The following is a 13134-nucleotide window of genomic DNA, read 5'->3' on the forward strand; positions in this document are numbered from 1 at the left end:
GATGGCAGCTTGGCGAATTAAAGATGGAAATATTTGGGCGTACGACCAGGACTTGCATTTATTCAGCAGCTGCCATATTGTATATCTCCAAATGAAAAGACTGCTTTCCTGCAGCAGGGTCCCGACTAATGTGAGAGATAATATATTGGCTGAGATTTTGGCTGAGTGTTACCCTTGAAATCTTGGATGTGTTTCTGCTCTCTGGAGGCGCTAATTAAGTTTTTTTTCCCCTTAGTCTTACCGTTAAGTGATGTAATACTTCATAGTCGCAAATAATTTTCCATGTGGGACGGATTGTTGCTCTTATTATTTATTCTGCTCACTCAAAACCCTGCCAAGAAGAGAGTGTTCAGATGTTTACCTCTACATTATCAGGATTTCTTCCGCAGATAGCGCTAAGAAAAGTATTTCTCTGCACTGAAGAGCCGGAACAAAGCTGCTTATTCAGAGTGAGATCATGTAACACTGCAGGTGAATGATCTGCTGCTGCTGCTGGGGGCATCGCTGCTCTGATACCACAGATAGAGGCCACAATCCCAGGGCTACATCCTAATTATAATTCTGCAGAGATCTTGTTCAACATCTTTATTTTACAGTATGGATTGTCCCCTAAAGATAAATGACTCACAGACCAGTCAGTGGCACTCGGCTGTGTTTGCTTTCAGGCCTCCACCGAGAGGAGACAGCAGCTTTTCTGGGCCGTAAAACTCAGCGATGGCTGCCAGACACCTGGAAATAACAGAGACAATGGGCCTGCAGATGCTCAGTGGTCCTCTCGAAACTGAGGAAGTAGTGTCTTCATCCGCTCTGCAGCAGTGGAGGGACAACACGGTCACTATGCTAGTGAATGTAAGTAAAGCTAGCATGTGTACGCGCGATGGTTTTACGGTGAAAATGTAAACAAAGTATCAGAGAGGATTAAATTGAGCCTATGGCCCACTGATGAAAGCCTTTGCATTTGCAGTATTACAGACTGGGTGGCTGTGGCGACATTAACGGTAAAAATCTCAAGCGGCGCCCAGTTAGTGACGCGTTTTCCATCACCCAGCAGTGGTTGGTCTGCCAGAGAGGGTAGGCGGAGCTAAGCGGCTGCTTTTCCGGTCTCTGCAAGTGTCGCGAGTAAACAGTAATCTACTATGGCTGAACAAACAAAGAAAAGATGGATGACTACAGATACAACTTCAAAAATAAGTGAAAATACAAAGAAAAAGAAACAAAGTCGACACTCAGATGAAGGCAAACAGTCTAAAAAGGAAAGCGACCGTCAGCAAGGAAAATCAAGAGTTACAACCGGAGCCAACCGAGGATGTCACACATGTGACACTGTCTGGATATCTGGGAAGTGTGCTCCCGCAATTACCGTTTATCGCCACAGGTGCCGCCAAAGAGAACTAAACTGAGATCTTTGAGATTATCACTTTAAATGCACAGATGAGAAATAAAAAGCACATATGTCTACATGATGTATGAATGATATAAAGACTGTTAAAGACATACGTCGCCGTTACTCTTCCTTTACATTCAGATTCAGCACCAGCCCTTCAGAATAAAAAGGTTTTATAATGTGTTCCATTGAATTTACAGTCAAGTACTCTGCATTTTAAAGTTTCCTCTCCAAAGCGTTTCTATATTTGGCTGCGTATTGTAACACCCCGCCGTGAGGTAAACGATCCCCCAAAAACCTTAAAACTCTGTGAAATTTTCTGCTTTGCAAATTAGTGCAACCACCTCATTTCCTTTCATAATTTATTCATTGGAAGCAAATGTTTTTCTCTGTATCCATGTGGAGGCTTTTCCCCTTCAGAGGACAAAGATACAGTAACCCAGGTGCTTTAAAAAAAAGAGCTCAACTTTTTCATGTTTGCACACCACCCTCGCCCCCACCCCGACAAACACCACAGTGAAAACACTATCTCGCCACAGAGGGATAAAAATAGTTTGCGACTTGTTTTTCAATTACTGCTGAGTTTTTTTCAGGCAGATTTGCATAAAGTTTTATGGAGATTACAGAACAAAAATGCTTTGACTGTTGATCCCATGCCAGTCAGTGTTATTCAGGGATCGGGCTCAGATATCTTCAAATATCCTGAATATCAGTACGACATTATGTAACCACATCAAGACAGCTTTGACTTTAATCTGCTTTAGGACCTTTAGGTGGCAAAACAGTTCTCATCGCGCCTGTTTTTCACAAAGTATTGAACTGACGCTGATCTTTAAGAGGACCTTTTCATTAAAAGATATTGTTTACGTGCTTTTAATGAGCTCTCGGTTGCATTCGCATGCTTCGGAAGAGTTTGGTTCGGCCAATTATCTACAGTAAGTCATCACACCAGTCACCAGACCTTACACAACCCCATTTAATTAAGCTGCACGGAGATCCTAACGCAGACAGACCGCACTCATTGTTACAGCCTTCCCCGAACCTTTAAACGTCTGTTGTACTAGACGTCCTCGAGACCGCATTGATCCTCTCGGGTACATTAACCTATCAATGCAGGAGGCACTGTGCATTATGATTAAGCACAGGGAAAACATCCCCGTTCCTCACTCAGAGGTCAGAGAGAGGCAGCTACAGTGAACCGCACAGCGCAGCAGGGAGTAAAGTCCCCTGATTAATATTGATGAGAGGTGAGTTCATGCTATGCCGTATCTATCATGGAGCAAAGATACTCTGATTAAGTGTGGCCGGCAGTTCAGCCTGTGGCACACGTGGACTGTTTAGGTGGGTCCGAGGTATCGATAGGGACACGTGGGTGTATAAGGGAGGCAGCCGCGGAGGAGCGGTGTAATTAAAGTACAGGGGCCGCTTGTGGCGCTGGCGGGCTCCTTGCCACGTTTCCCATTGACTTTCAGCTGGACGAGGAAGGTCACCAGCAAGGTGTTCAGAGCAATCTCCACAAATTGTTGGACTGAGGCTTGATAATCTCCAAGGCTTTAATGGATCTCAGATCTGTTTACCAAGTGAGTGCACCTCGCAAAGTCATTTGGCAATTGTTTTACCCTCTAACACAATAATAGAAGTGGAATTGGCTTTTTGATCAATGACATAAGTGGTTAAGTTGATATATTCAATAAGCACGACAACCTTGAGCCTCATAGAATCACTGTGTGCGTTTATGTGCGTGCGTGTCTGTGAATCGCAGACGGATGTGTGCGCTGTGTTTGTACTGTACTCCTGAACTGTATGCAGGGATTCGTTTATTACACAGGACGCATTAGTTTTAATTCTACTCTGCAGCATCTCATTAAATGCCTGACTGAGTCTCCCTTCAGTAGTTTGACCTAAAGAGTATCTGTGAGTGAGAATCAGCTATTTACATACAACAAAGTGCATTATGTTTTACTGTTAACGGATTGTTCAGCTGATTGTTACAAGTATAATTAAAAACTGCTGAGTAGTGTAAAACCGTGAGGCGGAGGAGGATATGAAGGATGTTCTGTTCTGTCTCGTCATGTGTAAGAGTGACTACGTCTTCACCATGGAGAGGAAGCAGCGAGTTTAGGGACCCTGGTCGCAGCGCTCCGAGTTGATCTGAGGGCTGTAATGTTTCCTCTGGTCTACTCTCAGGCATTAATGGTTGAATGGATAGGATTGGACATGCCTGAAGACTCAACCAGCCTCGAGATTCGCTCCCAGCAAATCTCAACAGCCTGCATCTTAAGCTCAAATAAGCACTGTGGTCACTGCCCTCCCAATCATCTGAACAACTCCCAAGTGTAGCAACCCCTCTCTCATTTGTAGCTCATTTATCTGATAGTTATGCGGTCTGCGAAGGCAGAGGCAAAACAAAACGGAGAGAGAGAGAGAGAGAGAGAGAGAGAGAGAGAGAGAGAGAGAGAGAGAGAGAGAGAGAGAGAGAGGGAGATGACTACCACAGAAGCAGAGTTAAATAATTTCAGCAGCAACAACTCTGACAGGAGAAACGAGAGTCTAATACACGCATTATTTGAGGAGCCAACAGCTAATAGTTACAGACGGTTATTGCCTTTAGGACTGCAGAAATTCAGTGTTACAAGCTGGAGCAAGGAAAGCAGGAAGGAGGGATGAGCAATATGGTGAATAAGTCTTTAACCAGGACTGCTTATGACTTGTTACGCCGCATTGCAGCTCAGATGCGGTTGTGAAATATCCACCCTTTGGAGCCTTTTAAGACGCGATTCCTTTTTCCTGCTATTTCTTTGTCATCTTAATTTCACTGCAGCAATATCCATAATTCACAGCGATTTGCTCGGGCCTCCTTGTCTTTCCCATGTGAAAAAGTTTGGAGATGGATTCCCCCTAAGTTTTGTGAAAAAAAAAAAAAAGTGTCAGATTCTCAGGCGAACAATGAGAACACTATTACAAGACTTGGCACAGAAAAGCCTCAAAGGCCTTGGCACAAAAGCCTGTACAAATTGAGAAGATAGAAGTGCAAACTCATTAGCTTACCAGGTTTCCAATCACAGCATTTCTTATGTGCTGGATGTCTCCGTCTGCACAGCTCTCATCTGATGAGAGCCATTTTGCACGACTTCAAAGGACACGCTTCTGCCTCAGAACTTGTGCCTGACGTCTGCAGCGCTGATATTTTCTGTCAGAACATGCATGGCGAGATATGTCTCACCTTAAAACCACCTCTTTTCTTGTTAATAATTTGGCCCATAACCTCATCCGCCAAAGCATTACATCCTGCCTTCCACTTCCATATTTCTCAGGACGGAGGATCCAGCTTTGTGATAGATGGCCACTTGCTGTTCTGAGCCTTTTTTCTTCAGTGTGACAAACTTCCTTCACCACACTTTCTTCGAGCACTTCTCAGAGTGTGAATCTATCTGCGCCCATCCAATATAGAGCTAAAAGACAGCTCAGATATTTCCCAAATGGCATCCAATATGGCACAGAAACAATACTTGACTCTGTGTTTAGGGGCTGCAGCAATTTGAAACTCGGATAAATCAGCCAGTTTGATCTCGCTTCAAAATGCTCTCACTGTGAGGAAAATATGAAAAGGCCAAATCTGAAATAGCAAAGTGTTTCAGCCTCGTAACAGGTAGGGAGAGCTTTATATTTGACACCACAATACCTGTGATATGACCTGCCAGCGCCGCTCAACAAAGCGACGTCTGATGACACAAAAATCACAAATCCCACCGGCAAATGTGCTCTTTGTGATGCAAATGAAGCCCGTGTAAACACATTTGACTTATCACATGTAAGCACATTTGATATTTGCTCTGCTCCTTTTTGCTTTCTGTAAACCCCGCCGCATGTATTCGCCCCTGCTGATCAAGTATTTAATCTGCAGTTTGAATATTATGATTGCACTCAATCCTGGATTCATTTTCGTAAGTGACTGGATTCAAAGCTGCAGCCACACGCACGTACGTTCACTGCACACAGGCTATCAATGTGCTCCACTTTTAATCGTCCCCCTGGGTACACCATATGGGAGATGTTGAAAGATATACGGCTGTCATTCGTGCTTCTGTCATTTTTTTAAGAATGTGCAGCCTTGCACAATGATGGTGTAGGTAAGATATTACCCTATTATCCCATTAAGCTTCGTACCTCAAATTCTGCAGCGTTCGTGTTCAGACAGCTCGTCTCCTGCACCATTTTCCTCCTGTTCTGAGGGAAGCTCCTCTGCGAGGTTGCACCACCATCTGCTGGGGAGCCGACAGGCAGAGCCGGTCGCTGCTAAAGCTCGTCCCTCCTTCGTCCTCCCTCTCTCTCTATAACAGAGATTGATTTCTCTGTCTGTCACTGATGACATTGTACGACTGCTGTGTTTGAATTAGCAGCCGTCTGATAAAAGAATATAAATGAATCAAATCTCCCCGGACTTAAAATCTTACAATTCATTGACAGAATATATTGAAGCTCTGTAGCAGTTACAGCAGCCACAGTGATATGGCTTAAAATTGACAGTGACCTGTGACAGCTCCCATTTCTGATTAGGCTGGTGTCTGGCACTGAGGGAGAGGAGGGTGCTTGAGTCTGAGCAGCATGGACAGCCAATAGGCACAGCTGTTTGACTCCTCTAAAAGACAGCACAGCACATTATGTAATGCAATTATGCATCCACATTAATAGCAGGCAATTGTGCAGGCAGCCAGCTGGGATGTGTTTTTATAACTGCCAGAAACTGCCAAATAAAAGAAATACGGGCAACCTCTTCCTGTAAGGAGCAGCCTCACAGACAAGCACACACACATGCAGCCACGCAAAAGCCATAAGTTATCCCTCCGCTCATGCAGTCAGCCCTGAGACAGTTTAACAAATTGCTATGACATAATTGTAATATTGCTTCCAGTATGTCACGTTGATAATCTGTATAGCTTGGCGTACGTTCAGGTGCTGTATATCGAGTTCACCCATTGGTGAAAGTGCTCTCCCACAGATTCATTGAATTAAGTCTGCATGCATAAAGAAGATGGAGAATAGCTCTGAGCACTCTGTGTGTACAATTAGCATAATGCCTTTAATTCAAGCACATCCGTTATGATACCCAAAGGATAGTTCCATCAGCAGACTATAGACGTGCCCACAGTGTGTATTATGTATACAGTGGATAACGGAGCACTTAAACAAATATGTTAACAACAAATGTTGAGTAAATTAACACGCATTATGAGAGCGTGGGTGTATTCTTAAGAGATATGGAGAGGTCAGAGCGATAGTCTTTATGACAAATACAGTGTAATAAACACAAATGAGGCACAACTCCTCTGCAGCTGTAAACAGGGCACATAATGACATCCATAGTGAGATTACACTACACTATGTGTGATGAAAGCACACACAAACCTTTCAATCACTGTCTCATGTGTGAGTTCTTTTGAATGTGGATGCTAAACTTGCTGGTGCACACATGCACAGAGGTAACGCAGTTCAAGGTGATGACAGCAGCATCCTGCTCCGTCCTGGTAACAGCCACACTCTGCTGCTGCTGCGGAGGTGGAGGAGGAGTGTCGTACACAAGAAAATATTTCATTCAGTGCAACCGTGGGTTTACATTAAACTGAATCGATTTATGTATGTCTTGGGCTGATATGTACCCTGGTTAGTGCTGTGAATAGTAATCACTCCCCTTCAGAGGATAAACAGTCTCTGCTGCCACCTAGAGGTGATGAGGCTAACTGCTGCTTTATTCGTCGTTCTTAAGAGGAGCGTTTTGTCCTCAAAGATCTGCAGTGAGCACTCCCCCTCTTTATTTATCTTACACTTTACAGCAGACCTAAGAACATAAATGCAGTCTGATGCGGTAAATGTACCCAATCATTCGTGATTTCTTCAGAGAGGGATTAAAACTCCGATTTGATTCCCTCACAGGCCGGGTTTTATTTTCACTCAGCTGCAGCAGGCAGATGCTGTGTGTGTGTGTGTGTGTATGCACAGGCCACAGGGAAATGACTTGCAATCTAAACAGCTGTAAATTTCAGCTGTAGCCTGTAGCGCAGCCTCGGCCGATGTCAAGATTTTATATCTCAGATTGATTGGAATTACATAATGCTTGCCATGACTGACTGAGTCCACTGAATGGACGTGTAAAAGGAAAAGCATGGTGCAGGAGCTCGTAAAGAAGCCATGATAGATAAAGGCGAGTCCGCTGAGGGCTGAAGGAGCGCTGCACACCGAGGCTGAGAAATCTGACTGTGCCAGCGATTTTGGAGCTGCACACACGGAACATTTTATTTCATACTTCCCAGAATATAACACATGGTGATTCACCTTTATTTTTGGCCTGCTGCGTCTCTGGAGCCTGAACAAGTCTACTTCAAAAATATCCTGTTACTTGGTTGCACTTTAACAACTTGGCACCACACTGTTTCTGCTGCGGATCATTGAGCATATTTCTACTAAAAGTGGAGTTAAAGAAGCAGATATTATTCAATTTTCGGGATTTTAGATTCAGCTCATGACTAGTAATTTACTTTAAAAGTGTTGTATTAGCTAATCAAGTGTGGTAAAAGGGTTGTTGTTAAATGGATTGGAAAAGTAAGTCCTCAGAAGCTGAAGACCAGACTGTTAAACAAACAGCGAGCTCCTCGGTTTCATATAAAGTAAACATGCTGAGAGGAGGCTTTACACAGTGTTCATTAAGTGTTGTTAACTGTCAGGACTTTAAAGGAGCCGATCAGCACAAAGTCCAACCGTGGTCCGTTCACTGGAATTACTCCCATAAATCTGAACATTTTAAAGCTGCAGGAACATATCCAATAAAATTGAGATGAAGTTTAATTAGTTATGGTTATGACTCGTGAATTATCTATAAAATTGTCTTTAAGATTCCCCTAAATATAATGACTCACACTGGACAGCTTTTCTATCAGCAGCAGCAGCAGCAGCAGCAGCATTACCCACCAAGCAGGAAGAGTGTCAGACAACCGGCAGATGGGATACGATGGACAATCTTAGAAGTTGTCAGAGAGTGAAAGAACTGCAAATTCATAAATAAAAGTGACTTGAAAATGAAACAAGCTTATCCAAGTATCTCAGCTTAATGTAAAGAAACTGTTGATTACATGATTTGGACCTTTATTCAGCATCATTCAGACCTTTATAGGGTAAGTCTTTATATTAACATATTCACTATTAATAGGTTGCTTATTAGTGCGCATATTAGAAGCATATTTGCTCTTAATTAGTCATTATAAAGAAGAAGAACAAAGTCAGCACAAGTAGAAATACTTCCTTTATTGATGGACCACTTCCGACATTTTCAACATAGGCCTATCTGTTCAAAGATTTGTTCAAGTTTGTTCGAAGCTAAGAACAAACTGTAATTTACAGCTGACAGATTTTTGGTGTGTAAATGACCAAACAGATTTTTAACCATCCCTCTAGTACGCATTATGATGCCAGTTGGGGAAAAAAAAATTTGGAGTGTTTTTTTGTCATAAAATAGACCAAATAAACATAATCTAAAAATCTATAAAAAGAGTTATTGTTTCAAATTTGAACAAAATGTATTTAAAAACACATGGAAAATACTCAGAAGCCTCAACAGGTTACAATGCATGCCATTTGAATGCTTGTTTTCAATTTCATCAGTGTCTGTCAGTCTCCTGTGTATAAAGAAATATAAAAAATATGAGCATGTGCTCTGCAAAAAAGACTCAATAAAGTTATCTGTAATAGTAGACTATAGCCTACAGTGTACAGTAATAGCCTGAACTTTACTTTACTACATCAAATTTATCTAGGTTAAATTGTAGAGATAAAAAGAAAAGTATGATGACTGGTATGCTTTTGAACAGTATATACACCTAAATACACAATACTAAAAGATCATGGTGAATCCATAATGGTACGGTGTTGCCTCGAGGCAACATTTGCAATTTACCATAATAGTACGGTGTTGCCTCAAGGCAACATTTGCATTTTAACAAGTTTCCATTACTTAATTAGCAAATATAGTACATTAAACTATTAGAAATTGAGATTTACTCATCTATTATTCTGAATCAATTTTTTTCCAGACTGAAAAAAGCCTGGAAAATACATTTTCACACCATTTTTGTGGAGAGAAATGGCTGAGCTGATCCTTGTGAGAAAGTCTGCAAAAAAGGGATTCAGGCTGGCCTCCAGAGAGTCATGTGACAAATTCAAACAGTGCTATTGGTTCCTTATGGTCCTAGCTCTTTTTCAAAGTATTGCATCGTAACTGGGGATGTATTGTGTGAGTGTAAAAGGCCAAAAATGGGTATGTTGCCTAGAGGCAACATCGTACCATAGAGGGTTAAATCAATGTATTTATGTAGGAGATATGGGAATAGAACCTGTGTATCTCAATAGACCTATTTTTTCAAGGTGAAACTCATCATGTCCATTGGTTGCAGAAGTTGTGTGCTATAATGAATTAACTAAATATGAAGAGGAGGCAACTTTAGGATAGGGAACCTGTGTGGGTTAATTAGTGTCAAACTACTAGTGAATTAGTTATGAGCAAGACCTCACTTTAGAATAGGTAACATATTCTAATATAGAAAGACTCTTTTAACACTTGTAATTGTGTGTTTTGTTACGCAAGAATAGACCATATTTATCAAGTGTTATTAAAGCTCCTGTGAGGAGTCAGAGTCAGGTGTCAGATGAAGAGATTAACTGCACGCTGCCTTGGTTTACAAAGTTTAAAGTGAGTGATACATATGACTGTTAAAGAAAGCAGGGTGAGATCTTTTGTTACAAATCACCACTTAAGCATGTACAGGACAAAATCAGCAAAGAGATAAGAGGTACGGCTTTGTCCACAGGGGGCGTCAAAATCAACACAAACGGATAGTTCCTCACAGCCTTAAGGGAGAGTGACTATTCATGTGGTACTACCACCTTATAAGGCCTAAACTGAGCAAAGCATGTCAAGATCTTAATTAAGGCACAGCAACTTCCTTACTTGCTATTAATAAGCAATAATAATGAGGTTATTGAGGGAAAACCTTAGTTAATGGAATAGTAGTTGTAGAACATGGTCATGCAGAATAAAGTGTTAATAAGTGCTTTATAATGACTAATTAAGAGTCAATATGTTACTAATATGCATGCCAAGAAGCATCTTATTTATAATGAATATGCGTACCTTCATATAAAGTGATACCCTTTATGGTCATTCAGATCACAAGACTATATCTCATGATAACTTTAGAGGCATTTGTTGGCTTATTGTCATGCTTAAATTGACATTAAACTCATGCTATGGTATGGTAAGCTTTGGTCCGATATTCCCAGCATGCATTGTATTCAGGTAAACCCTGCAGACACCTTACTCACTTCATATTAAAACCAAGTTACATGACAGAGGCTCGTTGTATCTTTTTGTTTATTGTAGCTTAGTCACTAGTTATTCAACACTTCCATTCCCACAGTCATGAGTCACATTGTATGCTGATGTGAATATGTTACCAGTAGTGCTTAATAATAATGGTTGTTCATATCACAGAAGGAGATCTGCTTATTAGGGTTTGTGTGAAATGTCAAATCTGTAAATTCTTCTTCAGACAGTTGTCTTTAATGGAAATCAATCAGACATCTCATTATGACCGAACAGATGCTGGCCTAATGTAGTACTTATTAGGTGTATTGAATCTGTGAAAGCTGTGTAAGTGTCTGTGTGAGTCATGTTTAAAGTGTAGCAGAGTGGATATTTATTAACTGAGACACATTGTTAAAAGGATTATGCACTATCCAGCAGGGCCTCCCTACTTTACCATTTTATCAAGCGTGACACTAAAAATGGCAGTTTTTCAGACCCATTTAGAGCCTGGAGACGAATCTATTAGCTTTTGTTCATGTAATAAGTAATTCCCTTTTAGGACAGTAGCTCATCAGATCTGCAGACCCCCTGATTACTGTGGCTAAATTAGGCTAGCCCAGTTTTGTTTTTAGCTAAAAAATAAATTATATTCTTTCTTTTATAATACATTTAATCAACACATTATCACAAATGTCAATTTACTGTAACTTTCACTTTACCAAAGTACCATGACAATTCAGTGGGTGAAAGTACATGTATGTTAAAATCTACTTAACTATGTAACCACTGATTTTATATCCCTTCTTTTGGCTTGAGCAACATATTTTCTTTGCTTGTGTGTGTGTGTGTGTGTGTGTGTGTGTGTGTGTGTGTGTGTGTGTGTGTGTGTGTGTGTGTGTGTGTGTGTGTGTGTGTGTGTGTGTGTGCGTGCATGTGTTTTAATTTACTGCTGTGTCATTCTGTATTGTGTGTTGTAGTCTTGTAGCTTGGTCATGTTTTATAACTGTGATGTTTTAGTTGTGACCTGCCAAGGGACTGCAGATAAAAATTAGCTTCAAGCTAACTCTGGTACGATGCATCAAATGGTAATATTCATGTTTAATATTGTACACGGTCCCTTTTAAAATAAAAAATAAAATAAAAATAATTGCAATGTTAATGACATTATATCCAAAAATAAACACTTACCCTGCCCTTTTTGAACATGTCAGTGTATATTGTTAAAAAAAGTGCATTGGAAAAAACCTGGGGCTAATGACATGATAGCATACATCAGGGATGTAATAGAAATCGACAGACAGTAGTCGTGTTATTGGTTATTGAGACAGCTCCTCAAACTCCCTCTGCTTTAGGTTACAATGCAATTGTAAAAATCCATATGCTGATCTCACCATTTTGACTCATTTTGTGAAGGCTAAAGATAGAGGTTGTTACATTATAGATGGAGGTACTACATGTTTAATAGCCCCAGCTGGACTATTTTATTTAATTATAAGAACTCATGGTGTGGTCTCATAAAAACCTCTTGCATTTAATATCCACATGCAGTTTCAGTGAAGGAGAATATAAATGCAAAATTATTAGCATGTCATTACCACAAAATACCACAAGAGGGCAGAAGCGGCTTACAAGTACAAACAGTCACAGCGTAAACCAAGATACTGAACTCAACCACTACACTTCTGAGCTGAAAGCATCTCTTACAGTCGACTGAATTAACTGTATGTAAATACAATGTGTTGATTAAAGATGGTTGAAGGTTGATGGGTATTCCCTTTTATATTACATCCCTTTCTGCAGGGCAGAGTGATGGTGGCTGAAGCAGATCAGCACCATGGACAGAGATACATTTCAGTTCAGAACCCTGGACAACTCCTGAGTGAGACTCAATGCGTGATAAAGCTTTTCACCCACTGTTTTACCCACAGGAATCGTTTAAATTAGTGATAACTCACAAATCACACTATATGGTATGTTAAATACTGATTGTTTATACTCCATGTTTCCCTACAGATCCACAAAGTCAGAGGTTCCTCGCCTGAAGTAAAACATGGGAGTTGAATACTAGAATGGGCTAGTATAGCACAGAAAAGTTGCATTGTTTTTCTTTGAAGGACAGTATGGTCATACTTTATTAGCTTACCTCTAAGTAGGACAAGGCACAAACTATGGCCATATGGCCACATTCATGCCAAAGCCTCAGCCTGCCTACTCATGCTCACCGAAGCCAGATGAGAGTGACGGGACAATTTCAGCAGAGGTAGCAATCTGGGATTTCCTCAAACTGGAAGGGAAGGGGGAGTTGGGGGAAGAAGGAGGAGGATTTCGCAATCACTCGCCCACTACAACGAGGATTGCGTCACTGCTAGTACGTCAGACTGGAGGTTGGGAGGGTGAG

This window comes from Semicossyphus pulcher, unplaced genomic scaffold (assembly GCF_022749685.1).
Source record: "Semicossyphus pulcher isolate SPU_LCO1_2020_fin unplaced genomic scaffold, fSemPul1.0.p SCAF_2, whole genome shotgun sequence".
In the NCBI taxonomy this organism is placed as follows: Eukaryota; Metazoa; Chordata; class Actinopteri; order Labriformes; family Labridae; genus Semicossyphus; species Semicossyphus pulcher.